This window comes from Cupressus sempervirens, chromosome 9 (assembly GCF_028749045.1).
Source record: "Cupressus sempervirens isolate cs-2001-9-10 chromosome 9, ASM2874904v1, whole genome shotgun sequence".
NCBI lineage: Eukaryota > Viridiplantae > Streptophyta > Pinopsida > Cupressales > Cupressaceae > Cupressus > Cupressus sempervirens.
The window spans coordinates 292,895,807-292,917,586 of NC_143126.1; the positions used below are offsets into that span (position 1 = coordinate 292,895,807).

The 21,780-nt window shown below is 33.8% G+C and overlaps 1 pseudogene; it reads left to right on the forward strand.

Moving 5' to 3' along the window:
- Positions 1-17,370: 17,370 nt before the first annotated feature.
- Positions 17,371-20,643, forward strand: LOC149538563 (monocopper oxidase-like protein SKU5 pseudogene; annotated as a pseudogene).
- The last annotated feature ends 1,137 nt before the right edge of the window (positions 20,644-21,780 follow it).

Consider the following 21,780-nt stretch of genomic DNA (forward strand, 5'->3'; position numbering starts at 1 on the left):
TAAACTATTTTTCTTCCATGTCCTTTGCACCCTCTATAGAAGTGGATGTCAAACTAGTTTGTACCAAGTCACCCCAACCAAAACTAGAGCATGGTAGTGGAGCCACCTCCCATCCCAAGTTCAAGGCTTCAACAAAAAACATGAGAAATACCCTCCCAATCTATTGATTTGAGATGATCCAAATGGGTTTTTGGACAAGGTGTCTTGAGCCAACAACACTTAGAGTAGGAACAAACTAGTCACTAGTTTCACCAACCAACTAAATTGAGGGAGCTAGAGACATCTTCTTATGAATAGATACTGCATGTGCATCATAAATTTGAAGACCCAAGATGTCAAGCAATGCAAAACCAAATCTTTTCACACCTTCAGACAATTGAAAACTCAGAGCTTTTGCCATGATTTTCACAGTCTTAGTTAAGAGCTGTGATTTGTGCTTTTCACATGACTTCTATAATACCTCAAAAGTCACCAAAACTTCATGTTTTTTCTTGAGCATGGTCCTTGAAAATAGTCCTCCCACCAAGGCATTTTCGAACCACAAATCATAATTATGCATAGCCCACTTTAGTTTATTTTCAGCCCAAAATGCTATTATGACCATCTTGTAAGCAATGATTTCTAATCTCAATGTTGACTAAAGAAGATCCATAGCATTAGATAGAAAAATAGAGACCAAATTTGAAGGATATAACACTTGTCTAGAAGTTGTAGAGAAGAAGTCCTCCCCAATGACATTCTATGTAGTGCCTACCCTTGTTCACATCTTTTTTCTAGACATAATGTTGCTATTATCAGACTATGTTAGACTAGTTTTATCTTGATGGATTAGTGGTATTGTTTTGAGATTATCAAACATTATGTTATGGATTTAGTGGTATATGATGAGATCATTTAGATTTTACATTTCATGTATGCATGATGATCATTACTTTGCTTTGTTTTTAGTTGTTGTTGATGATTAGTTAGATGGTTTATTATCTCATGTGTTTTATTATGGATACTTACCCCATACTTGCATGTGTATGGTGTGCGTGTTTTCATATTGTATGGCATTTTTGATGTGGTTAAGGAAGGGAGTCGTAGTCACCTACTTAGTCGGGATCTACATGTTGCACCACTTCCTGCCATTATCTGGTTAGCTTAGCATTATATATATTGTATGTACATGCATGGTTTTTTTGCAGGTTGCAGGTACCGAGTATCGACTTCCCTGAATTGCCAAGATGAGTGTACCCTATTATACTATCCCAATGATAAGAGAAGGGAGATAAATTCTCAAGTCCAAATCCCAAACCCTTAAACCATTTGTCCTAGTGTGATAGGAAAAGTATCTAGATATTTTACCCACCAAATGTGTCAGATGACATAATTCGTGATTTTTAACCCTTTAGACTAATTTTGTGTGAATTTCTCTATGATGGGTTTTCATATTTTATCTTGGAGGTCTATGGTGAATTTTCTATTAATTAAGTCTTAATAAATAGATTTAATTAATTAATTAATTATTTGAGGAAATTAATATAAAAATATCATAATCTTTGATATTTTGATTATAATTAATTAAATGAGAGTTAATTGAGGAAAAAGGTTTAAATAAAAGAAAATTAGAAATTAAAATTATTAATAATAATAAAATAACAATAAAGTAATAAATAAATAATAATAATAAAAGTTATAAAAATTAAAATGAAAGTTATAAATATTTAAATAGAAATTATATAAAAAGTAAATTGGAGTCATAAGCTTGCATTGGAGTTAACGCACATTTTCATTTCTCATATGTCAACAACATGGGGGTTAGTGCATCAATTAAGCACATGGTTTCTACAACCCTATGGCTCATCTAGAAGGTTGGAAAAGACCCATGCTTAGTTGGTGACACCTTCTAGCTATTTCTAGAAGCATTCTAGATGTTTCTTGAGAGCTCTTTATATTCAGGCATTCCTAGAAGCTTAGACATAGTGTTTGGAGAGAAATTGGAGCATTGGAGGACTCAAAAACTCTAAAGAAGGGAGCTTGCTCTTCGGTTTTTTTGAGGAAGAGCTAATTAGCATTAGAATCCAAGTAGATTCTTGTGATTTTACTTATTCTATTTCCGCATCTTGCATTCCCTGTCTTCTTCACATCTTCCATATGTCTTCTGAGGATTTTTCCTATTTTTACTATGTGCATTCTCAATATGGGTAGTTAATTTATTTCAGAATTTTATATGCATAGATCTAAAAAAAAAAATGGGGCTAGGGTTTAGATTCATAGGCAAACCCATTAGATCATTTATTGGAAAATTTTTGAGATAAAGGGTTTATAGGAAAATTATGAGGATTGAAATTTATATATATATATATATCTTGTGTATATATATGTTTATATTTTTAATTTGCATACACATATACATATAAATATACATATACATATACATATACATATACATATACATATACATATACATATACATATACATATACATATACATATACATATACATATATATATATATATGTATATATACATGTTTATATGCTATGATGTTTTTAATTCTGCATGTATACACACAGACACACACACACACACACACACACATATATACATATACCTTCATATATATATACATACATACATATGTATATATAATATATATTTATTAAAAAACTAAATATTATACCATTAATCAAAAATGTTTTGAAAAACGTTAAACTTTATTAAGAACCAAATCGCATACCCGAATGGAAAATTGCATAAGCGATTTTAAAGAAAGTAATATGCATAAGTGGGGGAGGACGAGACCTGCACCCCCGTGCCACTGCGGTCATAGTGTACTGACTATCACAAGTACTGCGATGGCAGGGGTACACAATACCTGCTGACGTCGTAGGCCCTGCGACCGCAACAATTTGTGTATCGCCGGTGGTTTATATGTTATATATGTTTATAACACTTGCCACATATGAAGTTAGTTTATTTTTATTTTTATTAATATGTTAAATGGTATTAATCGAATTTATTAATTCAATTTTGTAAAATATAATAATAATTTATATATTTATATATGTATATATTTAAATATAAATATATATATATATATATATATATATATATATATATATATATATATATATATATATATATATATATATATATATATATATATATATATATATATATGTATATATATAATATGTAAATATGTTAATAATAATTTGAATTATAATTATATAACTGATAAATGATTTATACCAAAGGTTCATTTCTTTTATAATGGTGAACTCTTGTTTAATTTTTAAGATTTAATTAATTGTTTTATTAAGTATATGAAATTTAATTGTTAGTTTGGTGGGGGACGTTTTCAAACAAAGTTTATAACTCGAAGATGGAATTTAAGAAAAAACTTTTATGCATCCAAACATACAAAATGTTCCTCCAATTCATTCTCTAAACTTGGAAACATAAACCGAGATCTCTACATGTAAATTGAAGTTTGTAAATTTAGCAAAACCAAAACATGTGTTTGCATTGTGTATTCTCTATGCTATTGTTTTGGGTTTTTGGGTTGACTAGTGTTGACCAATTATAGGACGTCTAACAGAGGCTTGGGGGTTATGTGATTGTGATGTCAAGATGATGTTTTAATCTCGATCTTTATAAACTCAACCATGGTTATGTGATGGAATGCTCTATGTATTGGTTGTAATTACTGATTGTTATAGTTGGGATTCTTATGTATGAGACACTTGACTTAACCATTTTTGGTCATTGATCAAATATCCTTGGTTATTTTCTAGTTTCCATGATGGGCTTGTAATGTGGAATTATTCTTGATGATGTCATGTTGTGACATGCTTGACTCAACCATTTTTAGAGTCTTCGATTGGTATGATTGAGATATATTTTGGTTATTGAGAACCATTGGATACTTTTGATTATCAATGAAACTTTAGTTGCCAATAGAGAGTTGTTGTGTTCATGATTTTCTATGGATATTTGCTCATGGAGATTTTATGCTTTTATACATATTTGATGTTTTTATTATGGATTATCTTTTGTGATTTTGAGATTTATGATTCCATGAGCTTAGGGTAGGATATCTGCATGTAGTGTTAGGAAGTGGCTTGCAATGGGGGTCGGGGCCCTAAGAGGCTACTAGGGTAACTCATTGTAAGTTGGATTAATAAGTGATAACATTCACACCTAATACTAATTGAATGAACCTAAAGAGATAAGTGTTTTGGTTCTCACCCATGCCTTGAGTGCTTGTGTAGGCTAGGATGAGAGTAGTGAGAATGCATGGTTGCGACCTTGCATTCCATAGTATGCCTCATCAGTATGAGAGGATACTAGTGGCCGCATGAGATCAGTATGGACCCATGGAGTTTAGCTAACTGCCAGGGTAACTTGTACATGATAAATGTGATGACACTTTCTCACTTGCAGAGTAGGTTTCCTAAATGTCATTGTGTGCCTCTGGAGATTAGATGTCAATTTTGTGTTTGGAACCTTTGAGTTAGTATACTTTTAGAATTCCTAGACTTATAGACATTTGTGTTATGTGATTTTGATAGCCTGTTTGGGACTTGAGATTATCTCCTTAGCACGGTGGGAGTGGAGCACTTAGGTACCACGCAATTGGGTGGTAGTGTATTTTTACTCTTATCATTTTGAGATTCATTGAGACATCGTGACTGATGCATCCCTCATGATGGTGGATATGTATCCTTTCATTGATGATTAGCATATGTTAGATGATGTTATCTTATGCTTATATTTGCATGTTATATTACTTTTTGCATATGATATAGTATATGTTAGGAGTGACATTCTTACTATGTTAATACCGATGATCTCTTCAGTGATTTCAAAATGTTACGCATGGAGGGATGGCTAGGATCCACGATGGTCTAATGATGCTATTAATAGTTGGGAGGAACCGTGCACTTAGTTTATTATGTTTGATCTTCTATGAGGATGTATCATGTATATCATGTGATTATCTTTACTTTGATGTATCATGGATTAAAATAGGATGATGTACCATTATTCTACATATGTATATTCTTTTGAGCTTTTCATACCCTGTGACATGTAGAGTGGATGATTGAGCATTTGGAAATGTAATGTATAAACATTGGACTTATCATTATTATTTCATGTGGATGTTTTACTAGATGGATTCATGTATGTTAAGTGTTTTAGATGTAGTTCAGCATTAAGGGATGTTTAAAGAATGTAATCTGTTATGTATGTTATGTTTACTTTCAGATGGATTTTGCTATTGCTTCCGTTATTGTGCATAAGTTATATGTGGTATTTACTTTCATGTTAAAAAAAAATGCTACCAAACTTAGTGAAATTATAGGTTAATTATTTGGATCCCTTGGTGGGGAATTACATTTGGTATCAGAGCCTGAGTTTCTACATTGGGAGCTCTGGGTATTTTGGAACAATTAGAAACTTTGATCTAATAAGTGTATCTTTTCAAACTTGAAACTAGGTAAATTGAAACAAAACTTGAACTGTTACTTGCATATGTTTCATGCTTCAACACTTAGTTTCAAAACTAGAAATTTTACTTAAACATAAACATAGAAATAAACTTAGTACCTTGTACTGTTGTAGGATGGTATCTAGGACTAGGTCTTCTGTTAGAGGCCGTGGTAGAGGTTGTGGTCATGGTAGAGCTTTTAGTGTCCATGAGTCTACCCATGAGGGATCGGCTCATGTAGAGAGTAGGGAAGAGCACTCTAGTAGGCAGCAAGAAGAGAGCCATAGAGAGGACCAAGCTAAGTCTGAAGAGGTTGGTTTGATATAGATGATGCAGACTATTCTAGATCGTCTACCTCCTATTCAAGAGCAACCCAAAGTGCACCTGATAGAACAAGAGAATAGACCCAGATCTAGGAGTCCTCAGAAGGATCATCAGAGGTCTATTGTGTTGACTCAGATGAAGGATCTTTCAAGATCCAAGGTTAAGCCTTTCAATGGGCAAGGTTCTGGTTATGTGGCCAAGTAGTGGCTTATTTCCCTCGACAAGATTTTTTCCATGTAGGAGTTCGATAGCAATGTTAAGGCAAGATTTGCGATCACTAATTTAGAGAATTTTGGGGGCACTTGGTGGACGATTGAGGAGAAGAAGTTGGGAATCGATATGAGCAAGTGTCATGTGGGAACTATTCTTAGAGAGTTTTTGTGAACGATTCCTACCAGAAGAATGGAAACAACAAAGGGCAGATGAATTTCATAACCTCAGATAGTACACTTTGTCAGTGACCGAGTATGAGCATAAGTTTTATGAGCTCATGTCTTTTTCAGGGTTCAGTGAAAATTTAGCTCAGTTGACACAACATTTTATTAGGGATTTGAATAACTGTATTATTGGGGATGTCAAGGTATTTGAGCCAAAATCCCTCAAGGATGTGGTACATTGAGCAATCCTTATTGAGAAAAGTGTCAACCTTGGTCAAGGTGGTTTTGTAGGAGTGCCAGTAGCATCAAGATCTAGAGGTAACTACAATTCAGGTGGTAACAAGAAGTTTTCTTTCTCTAAGGGGAAGTAGTATCAGCAGTAGTCTTAGTAGACACATCAACAAAAGGGATCAAATTCTTAGGCTCAAGGTGGTGTTAAAGGTTCTAACACCAAGAAAAATTGCAATGCTCAATGCAATAAACAAAATCAGCCAAATTAGCTAGCTCAAAGTAGCCAATCTTTTGTTAGCAGGAACAATCATCAGCAATCAAATGTACAACCTATGGGAAGAGGATCTGGCAGAAATACAGAATGTTTTTCATGTGGTCAGATTGGACATTATGCCACTCAGTTTCCACAACGAGCACCTCATTTTTCAGTACCTAGGCCTATAGTTTCAGAGCATACAGTGGGTGATGCAGATAGAGCTCATAGAGTTTTTGCAGCAGTTGATCACCGTCAGGCAGATCATCAGGGAACAGTGGTTGAGACCACAAGTGCTATTAGAGGTATATCTCTTTTAGTATTGTTTTATTTTGGAGCTATAGATTCATTTATTTCACCATCTATAGCTTCTAAGTGTAAGCTAGATGTGGTGAAGCAAGATCATGGTTGGCAAGTGGAACTAGCCTCAGGTTTTAAGGTCTCCACAGATTTTGTATTTCATAAGTGTGGGCTTAGCTTAGGAAGCTTTGATACTATAGTGGATCTTCGAGTCATACCCCTTGGTTCCTATGATGTGGTTTTAGGCATGGACTATCTTGGATCTCATAGAGCCAGTATAGATTGTAGGAAGAAGGTTATATTGTGCCAAGATGACCAAGGGAATGATGTGAAGATAATTGGGATATCAAGGCCTATATCTATGCGGATGATTTCTGCTATGCAAATGAAGCAAAATTTCTATAAGGGATGTCAGATATTTGCTATTATAGTAAATGATCTTGATGAGGAAGATCCTGTGAAGAAGACTTTAGATCATTTGATTTTACAGGAGTACGCAAATGTCTTTCCAAGTGAGATTCTAGGCATGCCTCTAAAGAGGGACATTGACTTTAGTATTGATCTGATTTCTAGAGTGGAGCCTGTCTCTAAAGCTCCTTATCACATGACTACATAGGAATTGGGTGAGCTACATCTTCAGCTTGAGGAACTTCTAGCCAAAGGGAGCATTCAACCTAGTGTATCACCATGGAGAGCTCCAATGCCCTTTGTGAAGAAGAAAGATGATTCTTTATGCCTTTGTATTGACTATAGATAGTTGAATAAGGTGACTATTAAGAACAAGTATCCTTTGCCTAGGATTGATGACTTATTTGATCAGATCAAGGGAGCTACAGTATTCTCCAAGATTGACCTTCAGTTAGGATACCACCAGCTTTGCATGAAGGAAGTAGACATTCGCAAGACCTCTTTTCAAACTCGCTATGGGCATTATGAGTTGACAATGGTACCTTTTGGGTTGACTAATGCTCCATTAGTTTTCATGAGTTTGATGAATGGTGTGTTCTGATCTTATTTGGATAGGTTTGTACTTGTGTTTCTTGATGACATATTGATATATTCTAAGTCTCAAAAGGAGCATGAGGAACACCTGCGGTTGGTATTGCAGTGTTTGAGAGACAATTAGCTTTATGCTAATGCAGCTAAGTGTGAATTCTTCAAGTTAGAGATTTAGTATTTAGGGCATGTCATTTTGGGTGATGGTATTTTAGTAGATCCTGCAAAGATTTAGGAAATAATAGATTGGTCTACACCAACTAATGTGTCAAAAATTTGTAGTTTCATGGGTTTAGCTGGTTATTATTGCAGATTTGTCTAGAACTTCTCTAGGATAGCACATCCTATCACTTCTCTTTAGAGGAAAGGAAAGAAGTTTGTGTGGATGGAGAAATGTGAGGAAGCTTTCCAAAATCTCAAGGAGCTTTTGACTAGTGCACTAATTTTAGTTTTACCTGATCCAGAAGGTGATTTCATGGTGTGTACAGATGCTTCTCTTGAAGGGATTGGGGCAGTGTTGATGTAGAATGGACTAGTGATTGCGTATGAATCGCGCAAGCTCAAGGATCATGAGATAAATTATTCTATGCATGATCTTGAGTTAGAAGCAGTAGTTCATGCTTTGAAAAGGTGGAGACATTTCTTATTGGGGCACAAATTTGAGCTACATAACGATCATCATAGTCTTCAGTACATTTTCACTTAGCCTAATTTGAATGCTCGCCAAAGATGATGGATGGAATTTTTATGCGAGTATGATTTTGAGGTTAAGTACATTCAAGGTAAGGATAATGTGGTGGTGGATGCTTTGAGTTGCAGGAGACATGTGGTATCATCTATGACTCTTAGTGTGGATTTGAGGAGTCAGATTCTTCAAGCACTTCCTATGAATTCTTGGTATCAGGAAGTGTGCAGAGAGATTGATTCAAGAAGACCTTTTGAAGGTAGGTTTGCAGGTTATGTTCAAGAATCATATGGTCTTTTGAGACATTTGGGGAGGATTTATGTGCCATTACCGGATGAGCTTCGCACCTTGATTCTAGCATAAGCCCATCGTACACCTTACTCAGCACATCCAGGTGTCAAGAAGATGCATGCTGATTTGAGACGTTTGTTCTTTTGGTCTAGGATGAAGTGAGACATTGCTGATTATGTGGCTAGGTGCCTTGACTATCAGAGAGTTAAGGTAGAACATCAACACCCAGCTAGACTTTTGCAGCCTAATTTCATTCCTTCTTGGAAATGGGATATCATCTCCATGGACTTCATAGTAGGATTACCTATGACTGTTTGACGTCATGATGCTATCATGGTCACTATTGATCGGTTAACCAAGGTGGCACATTTCTCACCAATTAGGTCTTCCTACACAGTAGCTTCTATAGCTAATGTCTTCATGCATGACATTGTGAGATTAAATGGTATTCCTAGAAAGATCATTTCTGACAAGGATCCTGTATTCACATCTGCATTTTGGGCATCACTGCAGCATGAGCTTGGAGCACAGTTAAACTTTAGTTTGGCATATCATCCAGAGATTGATGGTCAGACAGAGAGGGTGAATCAAGTTTTGGAGGATATGTTACGAATGTATGTGATGGATAGGCAGACACATTGGGAGGACTATCTCTACCTAGTGGAGTTTACTTACAACAATAGGTATCATAGTTCTATTGGCATGGCACCATTTCAGGCGTTATACAGACATCCTTTTCATACACCCTTGAGTTGGGATAGCCTTTAGGATTGCATCTTATTGGGTCTGGAGATGCTTCATGATATGGAGCAATAGGTAGTGCGTATCTGTGAGAACTTGACTATGGCACAAGATAGGCAGAAGAAGTATGTTGATGCTCATAGGATTGATAAGCAGTTTGCTATGGGTGATAAGGTTTTCTTGAGAGTGCATCTATGAAAGAGTTCGATCCGATATGGAAAGGGTTATAAGCTAGCACCTCGCTTTGTGGGACCATTCAAGATTCTAGAGAGGATTGGCCTAGTTGCTTACCGCCTTGCTCTACCGCCTAGCCTAGCTCACATTCATGATTTTTTCACATTTTAGTGCTTCAGCAGTATATTTCTGATATTGTACATGTTCTTGATTGTAATGTGTTGTAGGTAGAGGATGGGCAGCTAGCTTTGGATCCAGTTCGTATTCTGGAGCAGCAGGAGTTGACCCTCAAGGGTCGAACCATCAAGCAAGTAAGGGTCCAATGGGACCCTACTGATGATTCTTCAGCTACATGGGATGATGTAGCTAGCTTACGCAAGCTATATCCCTACCTATTTGTGGGCTTCCAGGAGTAAGCCTAACCCAAGGGGGGGTGGATGTAGTGCCTACCCTCATTCACATCTTTTGCCTAACCCAAGGGGGGGTGGATGTAGTGCCTACTCTCATTCACATCTTTTTTCTGGACATAATGTTGCTATTATCAGACTATGTTAGACTAGTTTTATGTTGATGGATTAGCGGTATTGTTTTGAGATTATCAGACATTATGTTATGGATTTAGTATTATATGATGAGATCATTTAGACTTTACATTTCATGTATGCATGATGATCATTACTTTGCTTTGTTTTCAATTGTTGTTGATGATTAGTTAGATGGTTTATTATCTCATGTGTTTTATTATGGATACTTACCCCATACTTGTATGTGTATGGTGTGCGTGTTTTCATATTGTATGACATTTTTGATGTGGTTAAGGAAGGGAGTCGTAGTCACTTGCTTAGTCGAGATCTACATGTTGCACCACTTCTTGCCATTGTCTGTTTAGCTTAGCATTATATATATTATATATACATGCATGGTTTTTCTACAGGTTGCAAGTACCGAGTATCGACTTCCTTGAATTGTTAGGATGAGCGTACCCTATTATACTATCCCAATGATAAGAGAAGGGAGATAAATTCTCAAGTCCAAATCTCAAACCCTTAAACCATTTGTCCTAGTGAGATAGGACAAGTATCTGGATATTTTACCCACTGAATGTGTCGGATGACATAATTCATGATTTTTAACCCTTTAGACTAATTTTGTGTGAATTGCTCTATGATGGGTTTTCATATTTTATCTTGGAGGTCTATGGTGAATTTTCTATTAATTAAGTCTTAATAAATAGATTTAATTAATTAATTAATTATTTGAGGAAATTAATATAAAAATATCATAATCTTTGATATTTTGATTATAATTAATTAAATGAGAATTAATTGAGGAAAAAGGTTTAAATAAAAGAAAATTAGAAATTAAAATTAATAATAATAAAATAACAATAAAGTAATAAATAAATAATAATAATAAAAGTTATAAAAATTAAAATGAAAGTTATAAATATTTAAATAGAAATTATATAAAAAGTAAATTGGAGTTATAAGCTTGCATGGGAGTTAAAGCACCTTTTCATTTTTCATATGTCAACAACACGGGGGTTAGTGCATCAATTAAGCACATGGTGTCTACAACCCTATGGCTCATCTAGAAGGTTGGAAAAGACCCATGCTTAGTTGGTGACACCTTCTAGCTGTTTCTAGAAGCATTCTAGATGTTTCCTGAGAGCTCTTTATATTTAGGCATTCCTAGAAGCTTAGACATAGTGTTTGGAGAGCAATTGGAGCATTGGAGGACTCGAGAACTCTAAAGAAGGGAGCTTGTTCTATGGGTTTTTTGAGGAAGAGTGAATTAGCATCAGAATCCGAGTAGATTCTTTTGATTTTACTTATGCTATTTCCGCATCTTGCATTCCCTATCTTCTTCGTGTCTTCCATATGTCTTCTGAGGATTTTTCCTATTTTTATTGTATGCATTCTCAATATGGGTAGTTAATTTATTTGAGAATTGTATATGCATAGATTTGAAATAAAACACAAGGCTAGGGTTTAGATTCATAGGCAAACCCATTAGATCAATTATTGGAAAAATTTTGAAATCAAAGGTTTATAGGAAAATTATGAGGATTGAAATATATATATATATATATCTTGTGTATATATTTTTATATTTTTAATTTGTGTACACATATACATATATATATGCAATTATATATATATATATATATATATATATATATATATATATATATATATATATATATATATATATATATATATATATATATATATATATATATATATGTATGTATACATGTTTATATGTTGTGATGTTTTTAATTCTGCATGTATACACACACACACACACATATATATATATACATATAGCTTTATATATATATATACATACATATGTATATATAATATATATTTATTAAAAAATTGAATATTATACCATTAATCGAAAATGTTTTGAAAAACGTTAAACTTTATTAAGAACCAAATCGGATACCCGAATGGAAAATCGCATAAGCGATTTTAAAGAAAGTAATATGCATAAGTGGGGGGGGGGACGAGACCAGTGTCCCCGTGCCACTACGGTCGCAGTGTACTGGCCATCATAGGTACTTCGACAGTAGGGGTACATAGTACCCACTGACGTCGCAGGTCCTGCGTACCGCCAACGGTTTATATGTTATATATGTTTATAACACTTGCCACATATGAAGTCAGTTTTTTTTTTTATTGTTATTAATATGTTAAATGGTATTAATCGAATTTATTAATTTGATTTTGTAAAATGTAATAATAATTTATATATTTATATATGTATGTATATATATATTTAAATATAAATAAATAAATATATATATGTATATGTATATATAATATGTAAATATGTTAATAATAATTTGAATTATAATTATATAATTGATAAATGATTTATACCAAAGGTTCATTTCTTTTATAATGGTGAACTCTTGTTTAATTTTTAAGATTTAATTAATTGTTTTATAAAGTATATGAAATTTAATTGTTAGTTTGGTGGTGGATGTTTTCAAACAAAGATTATAACTCGAAGATGGAATTTAAGAAGAAAAAAAAAATTATTCATCCAAACATACAAAATGTTCCTCCAATTCATTCTCTAAACTTGGAAACATAAACCAAGATCTCTACATGTAAATTGAAGTTTGTAAATTTAGCAAAACTAAAACATGTGTTTGCATTGTGTATTCTCTATGCTATTGTTTTGGGTTTTTGGGTTGACTAGTGTTGACCAATTATAGGACGTCTACCAGAGGCTTCGGGGTTATGTGATTGTGATGTCATGATGATGTTTTAATCTCGATCTTTATAAACCCAACCATGGTTATGTGATGGAATACTCTATGTATTGGTTTTAATTACTAATTTTTATAGTTGAGATTCTTATGTATGAGACACTTGACTTAACCATTTTTGGTCATCAATCAGTTATCCTTGGTTATTTTCTAGTTGCCATGATGGGACTGTAATGTGAAATTATTCTTGATGATGTCATGTTGTGACATGCTTGACTCAACCATTTTTGGAGTCTTCGATCAGTATAATTGAGATATATTTTGGTTAATAAGAACCATTGGATACTTTTGATTATTAATGAAACTTCAGTTGTCAATAGAGAGCTATTGTGTTCATGATTTTCTATGGATATTTGTTCATGGAGATTTGATGCTTTTATGCATATTTGATGTTTTTATTATGGATTATCTTTTGTGATTTTGAGATTTATGATTCCATGAGCTTAGGGTAGGATATCTGCATGTAGTTTCGGGAAGTGGCTTGCAATGGGGGCCGGGGCCCTAAGAGGCTACCAGGGTAACTCATTGTAAGTTGGATTAATAAGTGATAACATTCACACCTAATACTAACTGAATGAACCTAAAAAGATAAGTGTTTTGGTTCTCACCCATGCCTTGAGTGCTTGTACAGGCTAGAATGGGAGTAGTGAGAATGCATGGTTGCGACCTTGCATTCCATAGTATGCCTCGTTAGTATGAGAGGATACTAGTGGCTGCATGAGATCAGTATAGACTCATGGAGTTTAGCTAATTGCTAGGGTAACTTGTACGTGATAAATGTGATGACACTTTCCCACTTGCAGAGTAGGTTTCCTAAATGTCATTATATGCCTTTGGGGATTACATGTCAATTTTCTGTTGGGAACCTTTGAGTTAGTATACTTTTAGGATTCCTGGACTTATAGAAATTTGTGTTATGTGATTTTGATAGCCTATTTGGGACTTGAGATTATCTCTTCAGCATGGTGGGAGTGGACCACTTAGGTACCATGCGGTCGGGTGGTAGTGTATTTTCACTCTTATCATTTGAGATTCATTGAGACATCGTGACTGATGCATTCTTCATGATGGTGGATATGTATCCTTTCATTGATGATTAGCATATGTTAGATGATGTTATCTTATGCTTATATTTGCATGTTAGATTACTTTTTGCATATGATATAGTATATGTTAGTAGTGACATTCCTACTATGTAAATATCAATGATCTCTTCGATGATTTGGGAATGTTATGCACGAAGGGATGGTTAGGATCCACGATGGTCTAATGATGCTATTAATGGTTGGGAGGAACCATGCACTTAGTTTATTATGTTTTATCTTCTATGAGGATGTATCATGTATATCATGTGATTATCTTTACTTTGATGTATCATGGATTAAAATAGGATGATGTACCATTATTCTACATATGTATATTCTTTTGAGCTTTTCATACCATGTGACATGTACAGTGGATGATTGAGCATTTGGAAATGTAATGTATAAACATTGGACTTATCATTATTATTTCATGTGGATGTTGTACTAGATGAATTCATGTATGTTAAGTTTTTTAGATGTAATTTAGCATTAAGGGATCTTTAAAGAATGTAATCTGTTATGTATGTTATGTTTACTTTCAGATGGATTTTGCTATTACTTCCATTATTGTGCATAAGTTATATGTGGTATTTACTTTCATGTTAAAAAAAAAAGAATGGTACCAAACTTAGTGAAACTCTAGGTTAATTCTTTGGATCCCTTTGTGGGGCATTACATTCTAAATTGAACAAAAGGTGGAAGAAGAAAGAAGAATTAACATAATATCGAACATCTCATCATCCAAGGGATGAGAGAGTGCATCTTCATCTACTGCTGGTTGAAGAAAATTTTTGTGATTTTTGGGTAGGATGCTTCTATGATACTAATGACAAGACACACTTCACACAAGCATCTAATGAGAATGACATTCTAGAAATTGAGAAGGCAAGGAAAGGGAGCTGGAAAGAAAGAACCAAAAAAGGAAATCCACTGTTCACCTATACAATCCCCACCAAAAACTCAAAAGGTATGACATACGTGCTTCCATGTGAATAATAAATAAGGCGCCCTTATGTCAAAGCCCAATTGCAATTGTATGGAGTGAAGAACAAGACTGACAACCCCAAAATTTTATAAAGAATGAATATTCTACACTCATATGTACCAGAATGGAAAAAAACCTTATTACCATCTATTAATTTCATCCTTGATCAACTTGAGACACGATTTTGACTTAAATGCATATGGTAAATGAGTTTTAATTTTGTGAAAAATGGAAAATTTCCATTCACTTCGTATGTAGTTCATAGATAAGAATTATAGATATCTTTTTCCCAAGAGATACATGCCATTATGCTTTGATGGTATCTATAGTTTTCCAAATTTCATTCCTAATGATATTAGAAAAAGTTTTCCTAAATTTAATGGGAACCATACTATTTCAGCTAGTCATTATGTTTAGTTGTTTAGTGATTTGATTGGTGATTTTGAAATTGCTCATGAAGACATTCATATGAAGTTGTTTGTTCAAACTTTAGAAGATGGTGCTAGGGATTAATTTTCCTTTCTACTGGCATATTCTATTCATCTTGGGATGAATTACTTTTAGCCTTCATGAAGCAGTTTAGGGAAAGAATAAGCATCTCTAATTCTTTTGATAAGTTCTTGAAAATCCAAATCAGGAATGGTGAGTTAGTTCCTAAATTTAATATTAGATTTGCAAAAGTTTTGAATGAGATTACTAAAAGTTATAAGCCATATGATGAAGTGTGTTTGGTGGTTTATCTTGATGCATTTGACAAGAAGATGAGTTATTTATTAAGAGATAAAGAGCTCAAGACTTTGCATCAAAAATTCATGATGGTAATAAAGATTGAAATTAATATAGAGTATGGCTTAACTAGGAGTCACTTCTCTAGAAATGTTTTCAAGCAAGATGAGGTTCAAAGAACAAATCAATGTCAAAAGGAGTGTTTAGTTTTAGATCAATATGTAGGTAATAATGTTGTTGTAAATAATTTGGTTGAAAATTCAAAATTAAAGTCATGTGCAGATGAAGACTCTTTGTTGCAAAGAGGAGTTGATTCTTTTATTACTAAAAATAGTGCATAGGTTTATAATATTATAGAAGATGATAGAGTTAGTTCACTTGATCAGTTAGATATGCAAGATATAAATTCAGTCATTCCTTTTATTGATTATTTGCATTATGTTAAAAACATAAATAACCATGAAGTTGAAAGATGTTTATCTCACTATGAGGATGAAGAAGCTAAAAATTATGTTTCAAGTGATGAAGGTAAAGTTGTTGATCTAACATATTATGAAGAAGCATCATGTGAAGATAATGATGAGATTGTTACTCAAGTTAGGAAGAGGATAGTGGTAGTACATGTTTTTCTTTATATGAATCTGATGCAAATTGGAAGAAGAAAGCAATGACAAAAGTGAGAACTCTTATACAAGTGAAGGTATGAGTTCTTTTTCTAAATCTGGAAGTGAATTTCCATTTCAGAATTATGCAAATCATCTTGAGGTTGAAAATTGTGAAGAAAAGTTTTCTACACAATATGAGGACAGAGAGATTATTTATAAGGATAGACTACCTAATTATGTAGATGAATGTCTTGAAGATGCATGTAGTAGTAACCAGAAATATGCAAATGATCCTAAGGTTAATGCATCAACACCTATTGATAAAATGAAAGATGATTGTTTTACAAGACATTTGAATCATTTTAATGAAGACAATGCAAATAACATGGATTTATATTCTACATTCTTCATTGATGGGGTGGATGGTGTGTCTTTGGGTGGTGATTCTAATTTTCCTTCTTCATATGCTGAAAGTGTCCATGATAGTGATGTTAGAAATTATTTCAAAGTTTTCAAAAACCTGTTGTATCATGAATATTTTGATGTTGATTAGCACATCACTTGTTATAATGTCTACAAAGGATCTTTGCATGAAGTTATCAACTTGTTTTTTGAAGAGTACATTAAATGTTTAGATTTAGTGGAGGATGAGTTTAATGATGATACATTATCTTACTGTTGTAAGAGATCGGATTGTTCTTCTTCTAGATGTCACAATGATCATAATAATGATGTTGCATCTTATAATGTTTATAACAAGGTGTTTGACAAAGTTGTTATTGAGAATCAACATGCAACTTGTAATGAGTTTTATGGTGAATATTCTAATATGATGGGTAATTCATTTATTGGTTTCAAGGAACCATTGGAGGATTGTGGATTAGTTTTAGATTCTGATATTGATGATATTTGTAAGTCTGATTACTTGTTTGAGTACCATCTGATCATACATAAGGATACACAATTTCAAGGTATGTCTAACCTTTTTCCCGAAGTTGAGTATGAAGGTTTTGTATTCAAGATTGATAGCATGCATGATTCATTGGATGAAGAGGATTTTCAATTTGAGTCTAATATGTTTGAGCATGCTAATTAGTACTTTCATAATGAGCAAGTTGTAGAGAGTGATCATGGTTTTAATATGCATTATGAAAGTGAAGATGTAGATTTAGTTTGGCCAACTGAGTTGATTCAATATGTTAATCTAATTGATGAAACTGATAGAAGAAATATTTCTAATTTACCTCATGAAAGTTTAGATGACAATCAGATTTATGATAGAAGTAAAAGTTTTGTTGAAGTTTCAGTGGCCTGGGGTCATTGTTTGTACATAGTAGGAGTAGATTTCTTGCTTTCAATAAAGCTATTAAAGAGAAGTTTTCTTGTTGTCAAGTGTGTAGTCTACTTCTTCTAGAGAACTAAACCCTTGTCATGCCCACAAGGGACATGCATCCCTAGACAAAGCTACTATTGGGACTCAAAATTGAAGCCCTAATTTTGAGTACCATCCTAAAAATCAAGCCTATAAATTATTTTGATGCATGTGTACCTGGTTGTCCATTTAAGGCCTAAGAGGTGTTCAATTCTTCTAGCACCTTTCATTTAGTATATCCACTCATCCCATGAAGATATATTGTTATTCTAAGTCATTCTATGAAGTGTCATTTTGAGCAATGACCAAATCTGCATTTATGCCCAAGTGTCAAATAGCGATAAGAGGCCTTGTTTGCAATTTAATATCTCACACCTAGTAATGTTTCATGACTTTCTGCTTTGGGAGTGTTTAGTGGCCATACTAGAGAGCCTATGTTTTAGATTTTAAGTTGTTTCAAATCCATTTGACTAGGTTTTCAATCCCTCAAAGTTGGTCGTTTATTCCTGTCATGTTGATGCAATTTATTCTAAATTCTAGGAAGCCCTATTTGGCTTGTTATAACTTTGACCTAGTTTACCAAAATGATAAATTTACTTTGGGATTTCATTTTAGAGGTTAGAGACTTATTATATTTCAATTATAAGCTTATGAAAAATCTGTTTGATTAGTTTTAAAACATGATTCCAAATGCAATTTGTGATTTTTTACTTGTGTCAAATTGCAGATTGGTTAGTACCCCTGTTTGTGAGGTCATATCTTTGAATCTGTGATAGGTGAGATATTATACCACTATGTTCTACTCTAAAAATACTTTAATGTGTCAAGTTTAAAGGCTTGATGAATCTTTTTGCACATTTTCCTAGGTCCATTCCATTTGCAAACAATGTTTTTCTGCCAGTGTTTTCAGTCTACAAATTGAGTAGCCTACTTTGACTGCTTGCAAAATACACCCCATTATTTTTCATTAGCCCTAATTGGAAATTTATATTATCCTTGTGTAATTGAATCAAAATCCTAGTTCCCACTCCCCTAAGTGTTAGTTTTCCTAGTTTTTAAAGCCAAATTCAAATGCAATTTATTGTTTTCTGACATGTTTTCTAGTAGGTAGTTTTAAAAGGGAAAATTTGACAGTCAATATCTTTTGACTAAGAATTTGTCATGAGATGAGATTTGATAGGGTAGGAATATGTGGAAAAAATAATCAATATGTTTGATTCCAGAGCCTTTTTATTTTTTTTTATTAGTTTTCAAGGCCAATCAAAGGACTACTTGGTGTAAAACTAATAGTTTACATATTAAAGATAAGATGAGTTTTAATTGATTGTTCAGAAGTCAAACTTGATTCTAATCAATTTGATAGGTTCAATAGATTAGTGTGGAATGTCAGTTGTATGAAAAAGAAATTTTTTTTAGCCAAACCCACTTTGGGCCTGAATGACTTCGCTAGCCTGATAAGACAATCATGAGTTTTTCAAAGATGTTAAGGATGAAATCACTATGATTTCATTTGTCATAATCAATGGACATGTGCACATGATATTTCAAGACAAATTAGATCTATGAGTACTACACATGGTAAAATAGAATTGAACATTTAATCAAGGCCATAATTTTTTGACTAGTGAGATGGGTTTCAACATCATGAAGGAAGTTACAGGCCACAATTATCACAATTTTTGAAAGATATAGCATTGTTGTGTGTGAATCCATTGCATTTAAAGAAATTTATGATGTGACCCAAAGATGGGTTGCTTCCTTCATCTCAATAAAATGTGGAGGATTCATTGTGAACCCTAGAGTAGTGATTCATGTTCCCTTGGGAACTCCAGATTGAGACTTTATTGTCTTGATTAGTGACTGATATACTAGGACTCACAAGGATATACAAAAATCATTTAATGATGGCAAGGACCTTGGAATGCCAAATGGTGTGATATTTAATGGAAAGAGCCCTTACCTATACAATAATTCAATCCCTACTAATATTGGGTACGAGACATTCAATGTGGAGCCTAGGAAAACTTATCACTTCAGGATACATAATGTTGGCATTTCAACCTCACTCAATGTTGGAATTCATGATCACAATATGTTTCTTATGGATATAGAAGGATCTTATACAAGACAATAGTATTACACAAACTTGGATATATACATTGGCCAGTCATATTCATTTTTGGTAACAATGGACCAAAATGCAAGCAATGATTACTATAGGATAGCAAATACTCACTTTGTTAATACCACCATTTGGGTCAATGTAATTGGTGTTACGATTCTACACTATTCCAACTTGAAGGTTAAAGTAGTTGGATCTCTTCCTGATGTTCAAAATGTTTTCTATAATAAGTACTTCTAAATGAACTAAGCAAGATCTGTTAGGTGGAATATATTTGCTAGAGCTGCTAGGCAAAATCTGTAAGGTTCTTTCAAATATGGATAAATAAATGTCACTTAGGTCTATATGCTAAAAAAAAACACTTGAAATGATCAAGGGGAAATGGTGATGCACTTTGAATGGGATTTCTTTACTATGCACCTATAACTCCTATCAAACTTCTTGATTGCTTCAATCTAACTAGAGTCTACAAGCTTGTTGTACCATAAAGACTGATGAACTGACCCCAAAGATTGACACATTTGTAATAAATGGCACCTTTAGAGGAATTCATGGAAATTATATTATAGGATAATAACACCTCAGTTCAAAACTATCATATGGATAGCTAGGCTTGCTTTGAAATTAGATTCCATACTAATGGTTGATCCTTCTGCATAGGATCTTAACCCTTTTTGTGTAGAAATTGGACATCAACATCCAAATGAGAATTAAAATGGGGCATCTATGGTGTTGAAGCCTAGAAGACTCACTTGTTGGAGGTGGAGATAAAGATAGTTGTAGATATCTGAGACTCACGAGAATTGTGATCGCACGGGGCATTGCACTGAGTAAGTTCAAGCTAAGATTTACATAGGAAAGATTGAAAGCTATGAGAATCAACATTTCTAGATTTGCAATTAAGAGGGGAGACCATGTTATAGAGACATCTACCTCCACCAAATTTGGCAACCAAAGATGTAACTTTGTTCTGACAGATTTTTCTCCAAGCAAAGTGAGATTGATATTGAGTCGTGTGGAACAAAGTATTCCACAAAAAATAGCATTGTTTCCTCCAAGCAATGTATTATTGGTTATGACCCATCATGTGTCTACCATGACATAGTTTTCTTCACCAAAGACAATTATTCCCAACTCAAAAGAGGTAGATGAGGTGGTTCTTTCCTAGGATGTACATTCTTTTATGTTGTGTGTGAAATCACACCCAAATGAAATATATTGGATACAACAGGTGTGGATTGTAGTGAGAAGGGAATGATAAAGAGTTGTTTTAATCCCAAATTGAAGGGTTGGGAAGATTTTAAATGTTTAAATATGTCAGTACTCATTACCTACAATGTCTAATAAGATGCTAGTTTTTAAAGCCTAAGACAACTCGTGTTGTGGGCCTCGGCCACAGTAATTTTGGAGGTTAAAGAGTTAAATTTTGAACAACATGTCATCATACAAGGTGATGACATCATGTAGATGTGGTAACATCCAATAGCTAGTGCATTCCTACATTGTGGAAATGCATGAAGTTCAAACAAATCCATAAAGTGCCTAGGTGCCATGTGCCAGTGGGCCCGAGTCAGAGATGATGTGGCAGGTAGGTTAGTAGATGATGTGGTAGCTTGAGGAAAAATCATGAACTAACATGTGGCAGTGATAGGTTATTCTGGTAGCCAATGAGAAGCTGCCATGTGGCAATGACTGGTAGACCAATTAGAGGGTTCCATGGGATGCCTAGTGTTAGGTAACTATGCAAA